Genomic DNA, 11,986 nt, shown 5'->3' with positions numbered 1-11,986 from the left:
ATAAAACATACCAATAGTCACCAGATTCATATGGGGAATACAAAAAAGTAATAAGAGAGGCACACAGACCAATCATCATATCGGTCGTATTCTTGAATTTAGAATGAAAAGAGGAATAATGCTTTCTAGCATGGGACACAGAATAGGACCACTTAGATCAGAATAGCATTCATAGAAATGTTCTAACATAGAGTATAATTAAACATTGAAGAGATTAGTTGACAATAGTAAAAATAAAAAGATGGGTGCCTAATTCCAATACAATAGGGGTCTCTCAGTGCAAGCAAGTCAGCTGGACATTGTGATTGATGAGTGAGTGGGTAGGTGAGTTAGGTGCACCTTTCATCCAGTAGGAAGTCTTGAGGCTAGTCTTCTCCCCTCATTTTCTACTTTTCCTCATTCCTTTTATTTGTGCTTCTACCCAGGCTTTTCATTTTTATAGATTTATGAAGACCCAAGGAAATTTTTCTAATAATTTATGTAGCCTGAAAAAAATCCAAGATGACGGCTTTCATTCAAAAGATGAGTAAGCGACAAAGAGGGGGAGGCTCCTGAAACTAAATGAGAAATGACTAGAAGGAACATAGGAAACAACACCATTCCTATGGGTGCTTTTGTCTCAAAAAGCAAACTGGGCAGGCAGCCCTCTCTTTATCACGGTCTCGGTTGAGCATCATATATCAATTTGGAGAAAATTTAGATTGGTTGTAATGCAGATTAAGGAGCTGCTCTTCCATGCTATTGTTATGGAGGTAGCGGTTGTTGCCTCCTGATAGAGGCAGAAGCTGAGGCCACTAGAGCTATCTATGTTAAGTGTGTCGATTGAAAAAAGAGGGGAGACAACTTAAATGCCAGCGAAAAAATTGCCATTCAAAATGAAATTTTTCTAAGATTCATTGCTCAATTTTGCATGCTTTGCTCTAAAATGTGGAGAGACTTTTAAGGGCAGATCTAGGTTGGTTGGTCTAAAAAGTCATGGGAGAGGTGGGCTAAGTGAAAACATAAATAATATACTAGTGCTACTATAGAATCTTATGAATCATGCACGGTACACTTTTTATATCTCCTCCGTATACAAGGTGAATAGCTTACAGCATAGCATGTTTGCTACCATATCAGCTAGTTAATGCATTATCCTTACCGTAATAGGGCTAAGAAGTATGAACCTTTGATTATAATGCCCCATATCTCGTGACACGCGGAGTGTGGAATTTCCTTTTATAAAGTCAATATAACTTCTAACCAAAAGAATCATTCTTTATTTTATGAAAAAAGTACCATTCAAAGAGTGCATTGCCTCTTTGAGTGAAGAAGAGAAGGGCTTTGTATAGATAACCTTGAGCCATGTTTATCGCCCTAGGCTCACCATTATTTCATTTCATTCAATTTATTGGTTCTAGCTCTAAAGAACATATACATGGAGCTATATCGACTTATGTACATCTTGTTGACCAAATGATTAGGTATACCACATCACGTATTATCCCCTCTTTCTATAGAATAGAAGAGAGATAAAGAAAAGATATAGTGATTGTGCCATAAGACCTTATTTGTTTCTACTTGACATTATTTTCCTCATTTTTTTTACATTACATAAGGCCTTTAGGGCTTACTTAGCATTTGCGCTAAGGATCTAATCAGAGTCAAACTTTGATTTAAAAAAAAAAACCTTTTCGTCAAAATATAAGTGTACTCCTTTATCTTTAGTAAAGGCAGATTAAGTAAAAAAACATTTGTTTTGAAAAAGTCTCAATGTCCTCATTAAGAGTCACTCTATGAGATGTCCAGTAGTCTTTGATTTGGTCTTTGAATTATAAGTTTCAACTCTAAGGTATTTGAATTGGTTTTTGACCACTCTTGTGTGATTTGTACATTTTGGGGGCTTACGGTTCATTTTGGGAAATGGCATTTCGGGTAGTCAAATTTTAATATAAGGAGTTTTTCTATCATTTAAATATTCTATTAGGTACTATTTGACATGTCTAAGGTGTTGTCACAAGTTTTTGACTCTTAGAATGAGATTTGGACAATTTTGAAAATGGCTTTTACCAAAAAGTTGCACTTTTGCATCCAGGTGTTTAAATTTCATTTCGATCATTGGATTTTCCTAAAATTTAGGTCACAAGTAAAACCTTTTGTAATCTGTATGTGGGCTTTGGAATCACCTTGATCAGACATCAAATGGAGAAATGAAGAACTCTGAAATTTGGTCCAAAGGTGCTGTCATTAATGCTATCATGATAGCAACAATTACTGAGGTTAGGGTGCACATGAATTTTGATCTGATCGTTAGATCTTTTTAAAATTTAGTATACTTGTAGTATTCTTTAACTGTGATGTGTAGGCTCTAGAATTTCTTTGATTGGAGGTCAGACGACAAAATGATGCATTCTAGAAGTTAGTCTGAATGTGTTGTCATGACAGCAAAAAAATGCCAAACTTGTAATGTGTCCAAATCTTAATCCATCCGTTGGATGTTTGTGAAATTTGAAAAACTACTAGTACTCATTAAAATTGATATGTGAGCTTTAAAATGACTTCAATAAGAGGCTAGACGGTGAATCGACACCTCTCAGAAGTTTTCTTGGGAGGGCTATCATGATAGCAAAATTAATGTTGTCATGACATCAACTAATTGCCCCTATTTGCCCAATTTGCTTCCGTGTGCTATATAGTAATCCTTCAAAATTTTATAAGATATTTTCAATTTTTTTTGCTATTGTATAGATTATTTGGCAATTAAAATGGTTTGTTTTCTAAGTTAGTTTTAGGATTAACTCCTTAATCACAGTTAGATTATTTGGTTGTGGTGTGTTTTTATTAACACTCGGGGCACGTGTTACATTTAGTATCAGTTTTAGGTTTGCAATTCTTCTTTCCTAGTTGGAACCCTAAATGTAATGTCCTCCTTGATATTATCAGGACAACACTCTTACATGTTGTTGTAGTAACTAGGAATAGTTAAATTCCAAGAAGGAGTTATCACAACCTAAGGATTTAAAAGATAATAAGTTGAAATAATAGAATCCTAAGAAAACCTTTTTTAAAATAGTGTTTGAGCTCAAACTATGGTTAAAAATCAATTAAGCATAAATATGGAAGTATAGAAAATCAAACCACTTCAAAATAGGCTGAAACAAGCCATTCTTTTAAAAATTTAGCCCATCCACCTCAGCACAAGCAGCACCTGCTGTGGCAGATGGCACAAAGGGATGAGTCCCTAAGAGGCCATTTGTATTGTAGTGCAACTACTATGCGTCACGGCGCACACCTACTGTCATGATAGCAAAATTGCTGTTATGATTGCTATCTAAACTTCCAGAGGGTGTGATTTTGCCATTTGACATCTGCTTTGGGCGATTCAAGTGTCCACATGAAGCTTTTCGAGCCCTCTAGCTAATGATACTAGTCTCACACTCAAAAAATCATTCTTTTAAGAGATGGACACCTGAACCTAGAATAGTTTATTTTCACTTTAAAACACATTTAAAAGTGTCCAACTTACAATACCAAATGCCATTAGCTCCAGAGACACTTTAACCATCTCAAAGGGACCATACATAATATTACAATTCATTCATATCACACAAATAAATAATCACACTCAAAATAACCACCAAACCTCCATTTGACAATAACACAAAGGGGTGGATTGAATTTAACATGCATATCAACTTGGTCATTTTGGCACATAATTCACTTTAAATGGATTTTTCACTCACATATCTTCACACACCCATGCATCCCTATATATCTCGAGTGAACTTCTACCTCCTATGATAATGATTTTTCACACTTATCACTGCTTATCCAAATTTCCACAACATTTACTTTCATATCATATATATATATATACACACACATATCCATTAAAATTAATAACTTTTTGAAATCTATTTTACAAATTAATGTTTACGCAAAAATCATTTTTCAATATCAAATCATGCCCAAAATTCTTAAACAATAAATTCATCACTTTATATTTACTTCTACATAGTTATAATAGTTAATAAACATAATAGACTATGTGGTACCTCAACCTTTTATCACACAAAAGGGTTATTGTGGCTTAATGTTAGCTTCACACATTCTATATGCATGAGGTAGCTTAAGCGACACTCAATCTACATAATCAAGTGACAATAATCAATTATCACTTCGGATAGACCTCAAATTTACTAGGTTCTAAGTGCCAATCATACCCAAATTCCTTACCTAACCACACTAACCATTTCAAAAAACCCTAACTATCCTCTTAAACATCCCAACACATCAAAATCAACATCCAATTCCCTACATTGTCTCAAAATCTTCAAATTATACTTAAGGTTTGTCCAAACCCTAACTAAAAATCTTAAATCACCATAAAACTCACAAACCTAGGGTTAGAAACTTGATTTAACTCCCCAAGATCTTAAATAAACTAATGGATTTGGTATAAACTTAAGGGAACCAAAATCAAAGCCCCCATTATCTCAAATGTCTAGATTTTCACATAATAAGGGAGAAGGAGAAGAAAGAAAGACTTACCCCATGTATATGAAGCTCATAAGGCCTCCAAAATCATATTAGAAACAAGCCCTATCAACCATAAGCTCTTCTTCATCACTACTCTCGGGTTTACCTTTTCCTCTCTTCTATTTTTGATCTATTTTTGTGAAAAGATAAGTGTTTATTTTGCATGTGTATCGTGGCATGTTGACACACCGGGTGTATGGCATAGAAAATTCTACCAAAATTTAAACTCCCTTCCACACCATAGCCCACTCAAACATCGACCTAGCCCTCTTCTAAAGCTATCCAAGGATTCAAAAATTGTATTAGTTTCCCATAAACCTCATTAATCAATAATTTATCTAAATTAACCAAATTACCCTTAGAAACACTAATAATTACCAATTAAGAAACTTAGGATGTTACACTAAATACATTACTTTTATGCTCTTTCCCGTATGCCACTAACTTGGACAGATATTTTTTTTTTGGCTTATTCCTTTAGGAGGGAAGAAAGGTCCGTATACATGTGGCTATAAACCTTTCAATTTTGATATGGCTCAAAGAGGAAGAGGTAGACTGAGAAATAAGGAATGACCACTACCTCCACCTCCACCTCCACCGCCTCCAACCATTGGCACAGGGGATAGATGCAATCATGGCTAGGCTGCTTGAAGTGATGGTGGATATACAATAAAATCTAACAGGGCATGTTGTTCTAAATCATTATGTTAACCTAGGTGTTAGGAAGGGAGCTTCTAGTGCTATAGGAGCTTATGGACTAGTTGCTAATAATCAGGAGGATGACATATCTGAACCTTAAAAAGAATTCTCTTGCTCCAATTTGACCACATATGATGGTAGTATGCTTGATGGAAAAGTTGAGGAGTGGTTGGATTAAATAGAGAAACTATTTACTGTGGTGAGATATACATTTGAGTAGAGGGTTATCTTGCCTACAAAGCAACATATTAGTGAAGCCAAGCATTGGTGAGATTTTATTAAGCCCACAGATGGTAGACCTATGGCTTAGGCTAAATTCAAGGAAATGTTTTATGATTTTCTCTTCCCACTAATTTTTAGAGATGAGAAAAAGGTAGAATGTCATGCTTTTCAGTAGGAGGACTTGGATAAGGAGACCTTTATAAGAAAATTCAATCATCTGTCTAAGTTCTTGATTTTTCTAAATGCTTCTAATGATAGCAAGTGGAAAGTAAAGAGATTATTAGAGAAAATAAGACTAGAGTACCACTAGCAATTGTCTTTACTGAGTGAGATGACATATGATGAGATATGTAATTATTTAAGAGTTATTGCTCACCAAAGCTGGGCACTTAGATAGAATGGGTATGATAATTGAGCAATTACCCTATGATATAGAAGTTTCCTCTACTTCTGGTTTAGTCGATCGATCTAGCATGGTGTGTAGGACTAAGATGACTTTTAATGGGTGGTCGACTTAGGTGAATGTGATCAAATTGCTTATGTAAGGGATTGATTTAATCGTCGATATGGACTAGCTGATAGCTTATGGTGCTATCTTGGATTATATAGCTAAGATTGTGACTTTAATGGAAGTGCTAGAGGTAATTGAGGAATACCATAGTCATTCATGTTTTCTTTCTTCTTTACAAGTTGAGAAGGTTAATTGAGTAGGGTTGTAAGGCTTATGTGGTAGTGCTTGCTATCCAAGGGTCTGAGGTAAGTAAAGTGGATGAAATTAAGGTTGTTAGGGAGTTCCTAGTGGTATTTTTAGAGGATGTATCAGGATTATCTTTAGAGTGTGAGGTTGAATTTTCAATTCACTTAGTGCCAAGGACATAGCCAATTTTAAAGGCTCTTTACAGAATGGCTCCTTTAGAGTTAGTTAAGTTGAACAAGCAACTTGAGGAGCTATTAGACAAGGGATTTATTGAACCTATTGTTTCTCCTTGGGGATCTCCTATCTTATTTGTGAAGAAGAAAGAGGGTTGTTTGAGATTGTATATTGATTATAGGTAGTTAAATAAGGTTATGGTGAAGAACAAGTACCCACTACCTCGCATCAATAATCTCTTAGATCAATTGGTTAGTGCCAAAGTTTTCTCTAAGATTGATCTATATTTAGGGTACCACTACCTAAGGGTTAGTGAGAAGGATATGGTGAATATAGCTTTCAAGACTCGATATGGCCATTATGAGTTTTTTGGTTATGCTATTTAGGTTAACTAATACACCTGTAGTTTTCATATACTATATGAATTGCATCTTTCAGCCTTTCTTAAATCAGTTTGTGGTGGTTTTTATTGAGGATATACTAATCTACTTCAAAGATAAGGAGCAGAATGCTAGATACTTGAGGACTATCCTAAGGTTTTTTCTAGATCATAAGCTATATACTAAGCTCAATAAGTGTGAGTTTTGGATGAGAGAGGTTAGATTCTAAGGACATATAGTGTTAGCATATGATATTGTAGTTGTCCACATAAGGTTGAAGCAGTCTTGCAATAAGAGGGACCAAAATTGATTACAGAGATTTATAGTTTCCTAAGGTTAGCAGGTTACTACCGATTTTTTATCAAGGGTTTCTCCCAAATTTTGATGCCTTTAACTAGGCTTGCGAGGAAGGATAGGTCATTTATCTGGGATGATAAGTATGAAATAGCTTTTCTTGAGTTGAAAGAAAGGTTAATGATATCTTTAGTATTAGTGATTCTAGATCCTCAAAAGCCTTATGACTTGTATACTGATGCCTCTCATAAGGGTCTTGGTTGTGTTCTAATACAAGATGAGAGGCCAGTGGCATATGCATCTCAACAGCTTAGGTCACATGAGGAGAATTATTTGATGCATGATCTTGAGTTGGCTGCGGTGGCCTTTGCATTGAAGATCTAGCATTATTATCTTTGTAGAATAGAGTTTAGGGTCTTGAGCGACTATAAAAGTCTCAAGTACCTAGTGAATCAAAAAGAGTTAAACATGAGATAGAGACATTGGATAGAGTTTCTTAAAGATTATAATTTCAAATTTAAGTATTATTTGGGCAAAGCAAATGTGGTAGCGGATGCTCTTAGTTGTAAGACCTTACATATGGCCTATCTGATGGTTCTGAAGCATGGATTGATGGAGTCTTTAGTTGAGACTTCACTGGGTATGACTGACTTCTCCTTAAATGGTCTTCTGATTATGGTTGTTTCTAATAAATTTTGGAAAGAGATATAGGGTGGTCAGCTTCAAGATCTAATTTTATTAAAGATAAGTCAAGACATCGAGAATGGTGAGATAATGGACTTTTGGTTTAGTGATGATGGGTATGTGATTTTCAAGGATAGGGTATGTGTTCCTAACAATGAGTCTATTCATAAGTGATTGTTAGATAAGGCACATTATAGGAGCTACACCCTTCATCTTGGTACTACTAAGATGTATCATGACATGTAGCATTACTAGTAATGGCTAGGTATAAAAGAGATGTCATAGAGTATGTTAGTAAGTGTTTGACCTGTCAAAAGGTCAAGATAGAGCACCAAAAGCCATCGAGATTATTACAGCCTCTAGAGATTCTTAAATGGAAATAGGATAGTATTTTAATAGATTTTGTATCTGGTGTACTAAGAACCCCTACTGGTTTTAACTCTATCTAGGTGATTGTAGATTGTTTGGCATACTTCTTACCAGTCAAGACCACCTATGCAGTTGAAATGTATATCGAGATATACATGAAGGAGATTGTTTGGCTATATGGGGTATTGAGGGATATTATTTTAGACAATAATCCTCAGTTTACATCAAATCTGTGGCAGGCTATACAAAGGGCTATGGGCATGGATATGAAGTTCAGTAAGTCCTATCATCCACAGACAGATGGATAGACTGAGTAGATGATCTAGACATTAGAGGATATGTTGAGATCATGTGACTTAGAACTTTAAGGAAGTTAGGATAAGAATTTACCTTCACTAGAGTTTGCTTATAATAACAGTTATTACGCCAATATTCAGGTGGTTCTATATGAGGTACTGTATGGTAGACAGTGCAGATCACCTCTTTGTTAGTGTGAGTTGAGAGAAAGGACACTAATAGGGCCAGATATGGTAGATGAGACCATAGTGAAAATCAAATTGATCTAATAAAAGCTTTTTATGGCACAGAGTAGATAGAAAAGCTATGTAGATAATCATTGTAAGAACTTGTCTTTTGAGGTTGAGAATCATGTGTTTCTCAAGGTTTCCTTATTGACGGGCCTTGGACATTCGATTCGGGTTAAGAAGTTATCTCCTTGGTATATGGGTCCTTTAAGGTTTTGAAGAAGATTGGGCTAGTGTCTTATCAGTTGGTATTGTCGCCTCAATTAGTGGGTATACACAATGTGTTGCATGTGTCATAGCTAAAGAAGTACCAATTAGACACGTTGCATGTGATAGAACCTGAGGAGGTTGAAATTCAGGAGAATTTAACCTACCGAACTAAACTAGATCATATTATGCATGTGAAGGATAAGCAGCTTAGTAATAAGACAATCCAGTTGGTAAAAGTAATCTAAAAAGGGATGGCTCTGAGAGACACAACCTGGGAGACTAAGGATCAAATGAGAAAGCCGTATCTGTAGTTGCTTCCCTAGGTATGTTTCTTTATTTGGTTTTGTGTTGATTTAGATTTTAGGGACAAAATCCTTTTTAAAGGAGAGGAGAATGTAACATCCTGAAATTTTTATGATTTGGATTTAATTAAAATAATAAGAAAAAAAATAAAATATCTATAATTAAATTAAAATTAAGAATAATTTGTTAAAGGTTCAGAGTTTAAATTTTACTAAGCAAAAGTTTGGTTTTATTTTAAGTTTTAACTATAGAAAAAATTACCAAAGTTGACTAGGGCTTTTGTGCTATAATAAAAAATATTGGGCCCTTCCTTGTAATTTTCTCCAATGTTTTTAAGGCTCAATTTTCAAATTTAAAACAAGTAGAAAACACAGAAACAAGAAAAGCAAAGAAAGGAAAGATATGAAACAAGAAACCGAGAGACTAAGAGAGAAGAGGAGAAGAGAAAGGGGATCTGTGAGGCTTTGTGGCCATTATGAGCTCATCTACATAAGTTTTCTTAAGTTTTAAGCTCCAAATCATCCACAGTAAGATTCATAAACCCTTTTTCTCCTTTTTTTCTTCTATTTTCTCAAGGATTTAAGTTAGGATTTGGATAAGGATGGTGATGTTGGTCCATATTGGTTATGGGTCTAAACCCACTGACTCAAATGGAGTTAATGGGAGTTATTTAGAATATTTAAATATAGTATTAATGATTTTGGTAGTTGTTGGATGATGAGCTCCATTAATATCCAAAAATGGATATTAAATCTGTCATTATTATGGTTGTTGAGGTATTAATGACAACGTGAGTATTCAATAAAGCTATATGTTATTATAGATAGATAATAAACCCAATAGGTAAGCCTAAATGTAAGCAATGTGGGCATTGGGTAATCTAGAAAGGGAAGATTAGAGTTGAAATGTGTGAGATTGGCAATATTAATGAAAGTTGACTTGGAGAAATGTAGATTGAACTTTTGGATACCTATTTGGCTTGGAAATTCAAGCTTGGAAGCTATTATATTGAGAGGTAAACCTTTGACCTTTCAAAGGCTTGAGGTAACTGGAAGAACTTTACTTTGGCTAGTCATATGTTAATTGATTGTTAATTGATTGCTAATTGTGAATTATGATTGTTGCTTGCATGGATTGCTTTTTAATTTCAAAGCATGTATTAGCTTCAATAAGTGTATAAAAATTTGAATGTGCATAATGCTATTTTCTGGCTTGAAATGCAAAATGTGAAAACAAGATAGTTTTTGAACTATGAACATACATATGTCTTTGGGATGATGAATGTGATGTTGTGTTAAGGTAAGTGTATGTTAATAAAGAAATGGATTAGCATGATAAGAGAGGATAGCATGATGAAATGTTACTGGATGCTCACTTGGATAGTGTATGATTGTGAACCCAATGTGTGAATGCGTTAAACAATAAAGGACAATGTGAAAAAGAGTAATTATTATTTATGGCATGATCAGTAGGCAGGAGTTCACCTAGGATTAGGAGTAGAGAAAAATTTATATGGTATTTAAGCTACCCTCTAGTTTACGAAGGTATAACCTTGTCCCATAATTTGTTGAGGGATTATCCATAGTTTGTTGAGGGACTAGAACCTAGCTTTCTCCACCAATTCAACAAGGAGAATAGCCTATGACATGAGACACCCCAGAGATTTAAGAATAGGGGAAATTGTGGTTCGAGGGTGAGTCATGTGATCTTTGGCCGGGTTATACCTCACAATTAGTGAGCTTGAGTAGTCCAGTCACACAGACGAAGCCTTATTTAGTGTTATAGCCTACAGTTTTGGTCTGAGGAAATATAGAGGGTATAAGGTTGGTTGATCATTGCCTATGTAAATATATTACGTGTCACACGTGTTGAGTTGTGGCAAGTCTCATGAATAATGGGTCATGGTCACATATCTAAAAGTATTGTGACAATGTCCCCAGTATAAGTAGGGTAAAGATGTTATAAAATGAGTAATGATGATGTTATAGTGGGTAAGCATGTTTTAAGTACTTTATTTCATATACATGTGCTTGGTTTGTAATTGATATGTAACCATATAAGGTAGGTTTTACCTTGGTTACTGAGTAGCTAGACTCACCCCTTTCAATTAATACTTTTTAGGCTCTAGCTTTAGTACTGAGAGGGAGAAGACTTAAGAGGCTAAGAATTAGCATATTCCTATTATATGCCTCTGGCTTAGGTTTATTTTGTACAAGAGCATATGATGCTAATTCTAGGTTGTGTGCCATCATACTTGTGCTATTTTGTTATTGGAAATGTCTAATTGATATTTTAGGCCCTGAGTATGGGTGTATGTAGAGATGTATATGTTTATAGGGCTAAAATATTAGTGCAAGTGTAGAGATGATATTTTAAATATGCTACAATGATTTTTGATGCAATGCAATGGATATTTACCTTCCCCTCTGTTTTTGGTAAAAAGGGATTGAGGAGTGAATTTATGTTATACTATTGTTTAAGTACGTGTGACATGTACTGATAGTTCTAGGTCCAATACATATAGTCTAGGTTAGGAAAGGTTGGTGGCATTTGTTAAAGGTTTTAGACACCCTTTCTGTGTGAAAGTTGTGTAAAGTGATCAAAATGTGTTTGGGTATCTAACTTTCTAGTGTGACTTATTTTGGAAGTGAAACCTATGCCACTAGCTAGTTCATGTTAAGAGCTTTCCGTAGACACCTAAATTATGTCATTTAGACATCGAACGAAGAATCAGGATACGTTGGAAATTTCCCAATTCTGCTGTCAAATGACAGCAGAATTGCTGATATTTTCTTACAACACACTGCGGCACATGCCACCTAAGCCCCAGTGCATGGCCCCTGAGCTATGCCATAGCATGCACAAACCACAACGCTTTGCCCTGTCACACAGCGAAAGAGTTGTTTTTCACT

This window comes from Prosopis cineraria, unplaced genomic scaffold (assembly GCF_029017545.1).
Source record: "Prosopis cineraria cultivar Desert tree isolate PC_DT_omini unplaced genomic scaffold, ASM2901754v1 PC5, whole genome shotgun sequence".
NCBI lineage: Eukaryota > Viridiplantae > Streptophyta > Magnoliopsida > Fabales > Fabaceae > Prosopis > Prosopis cineraria.
This window is presented reverse-complemented; position numbering follows the sequence as displayed.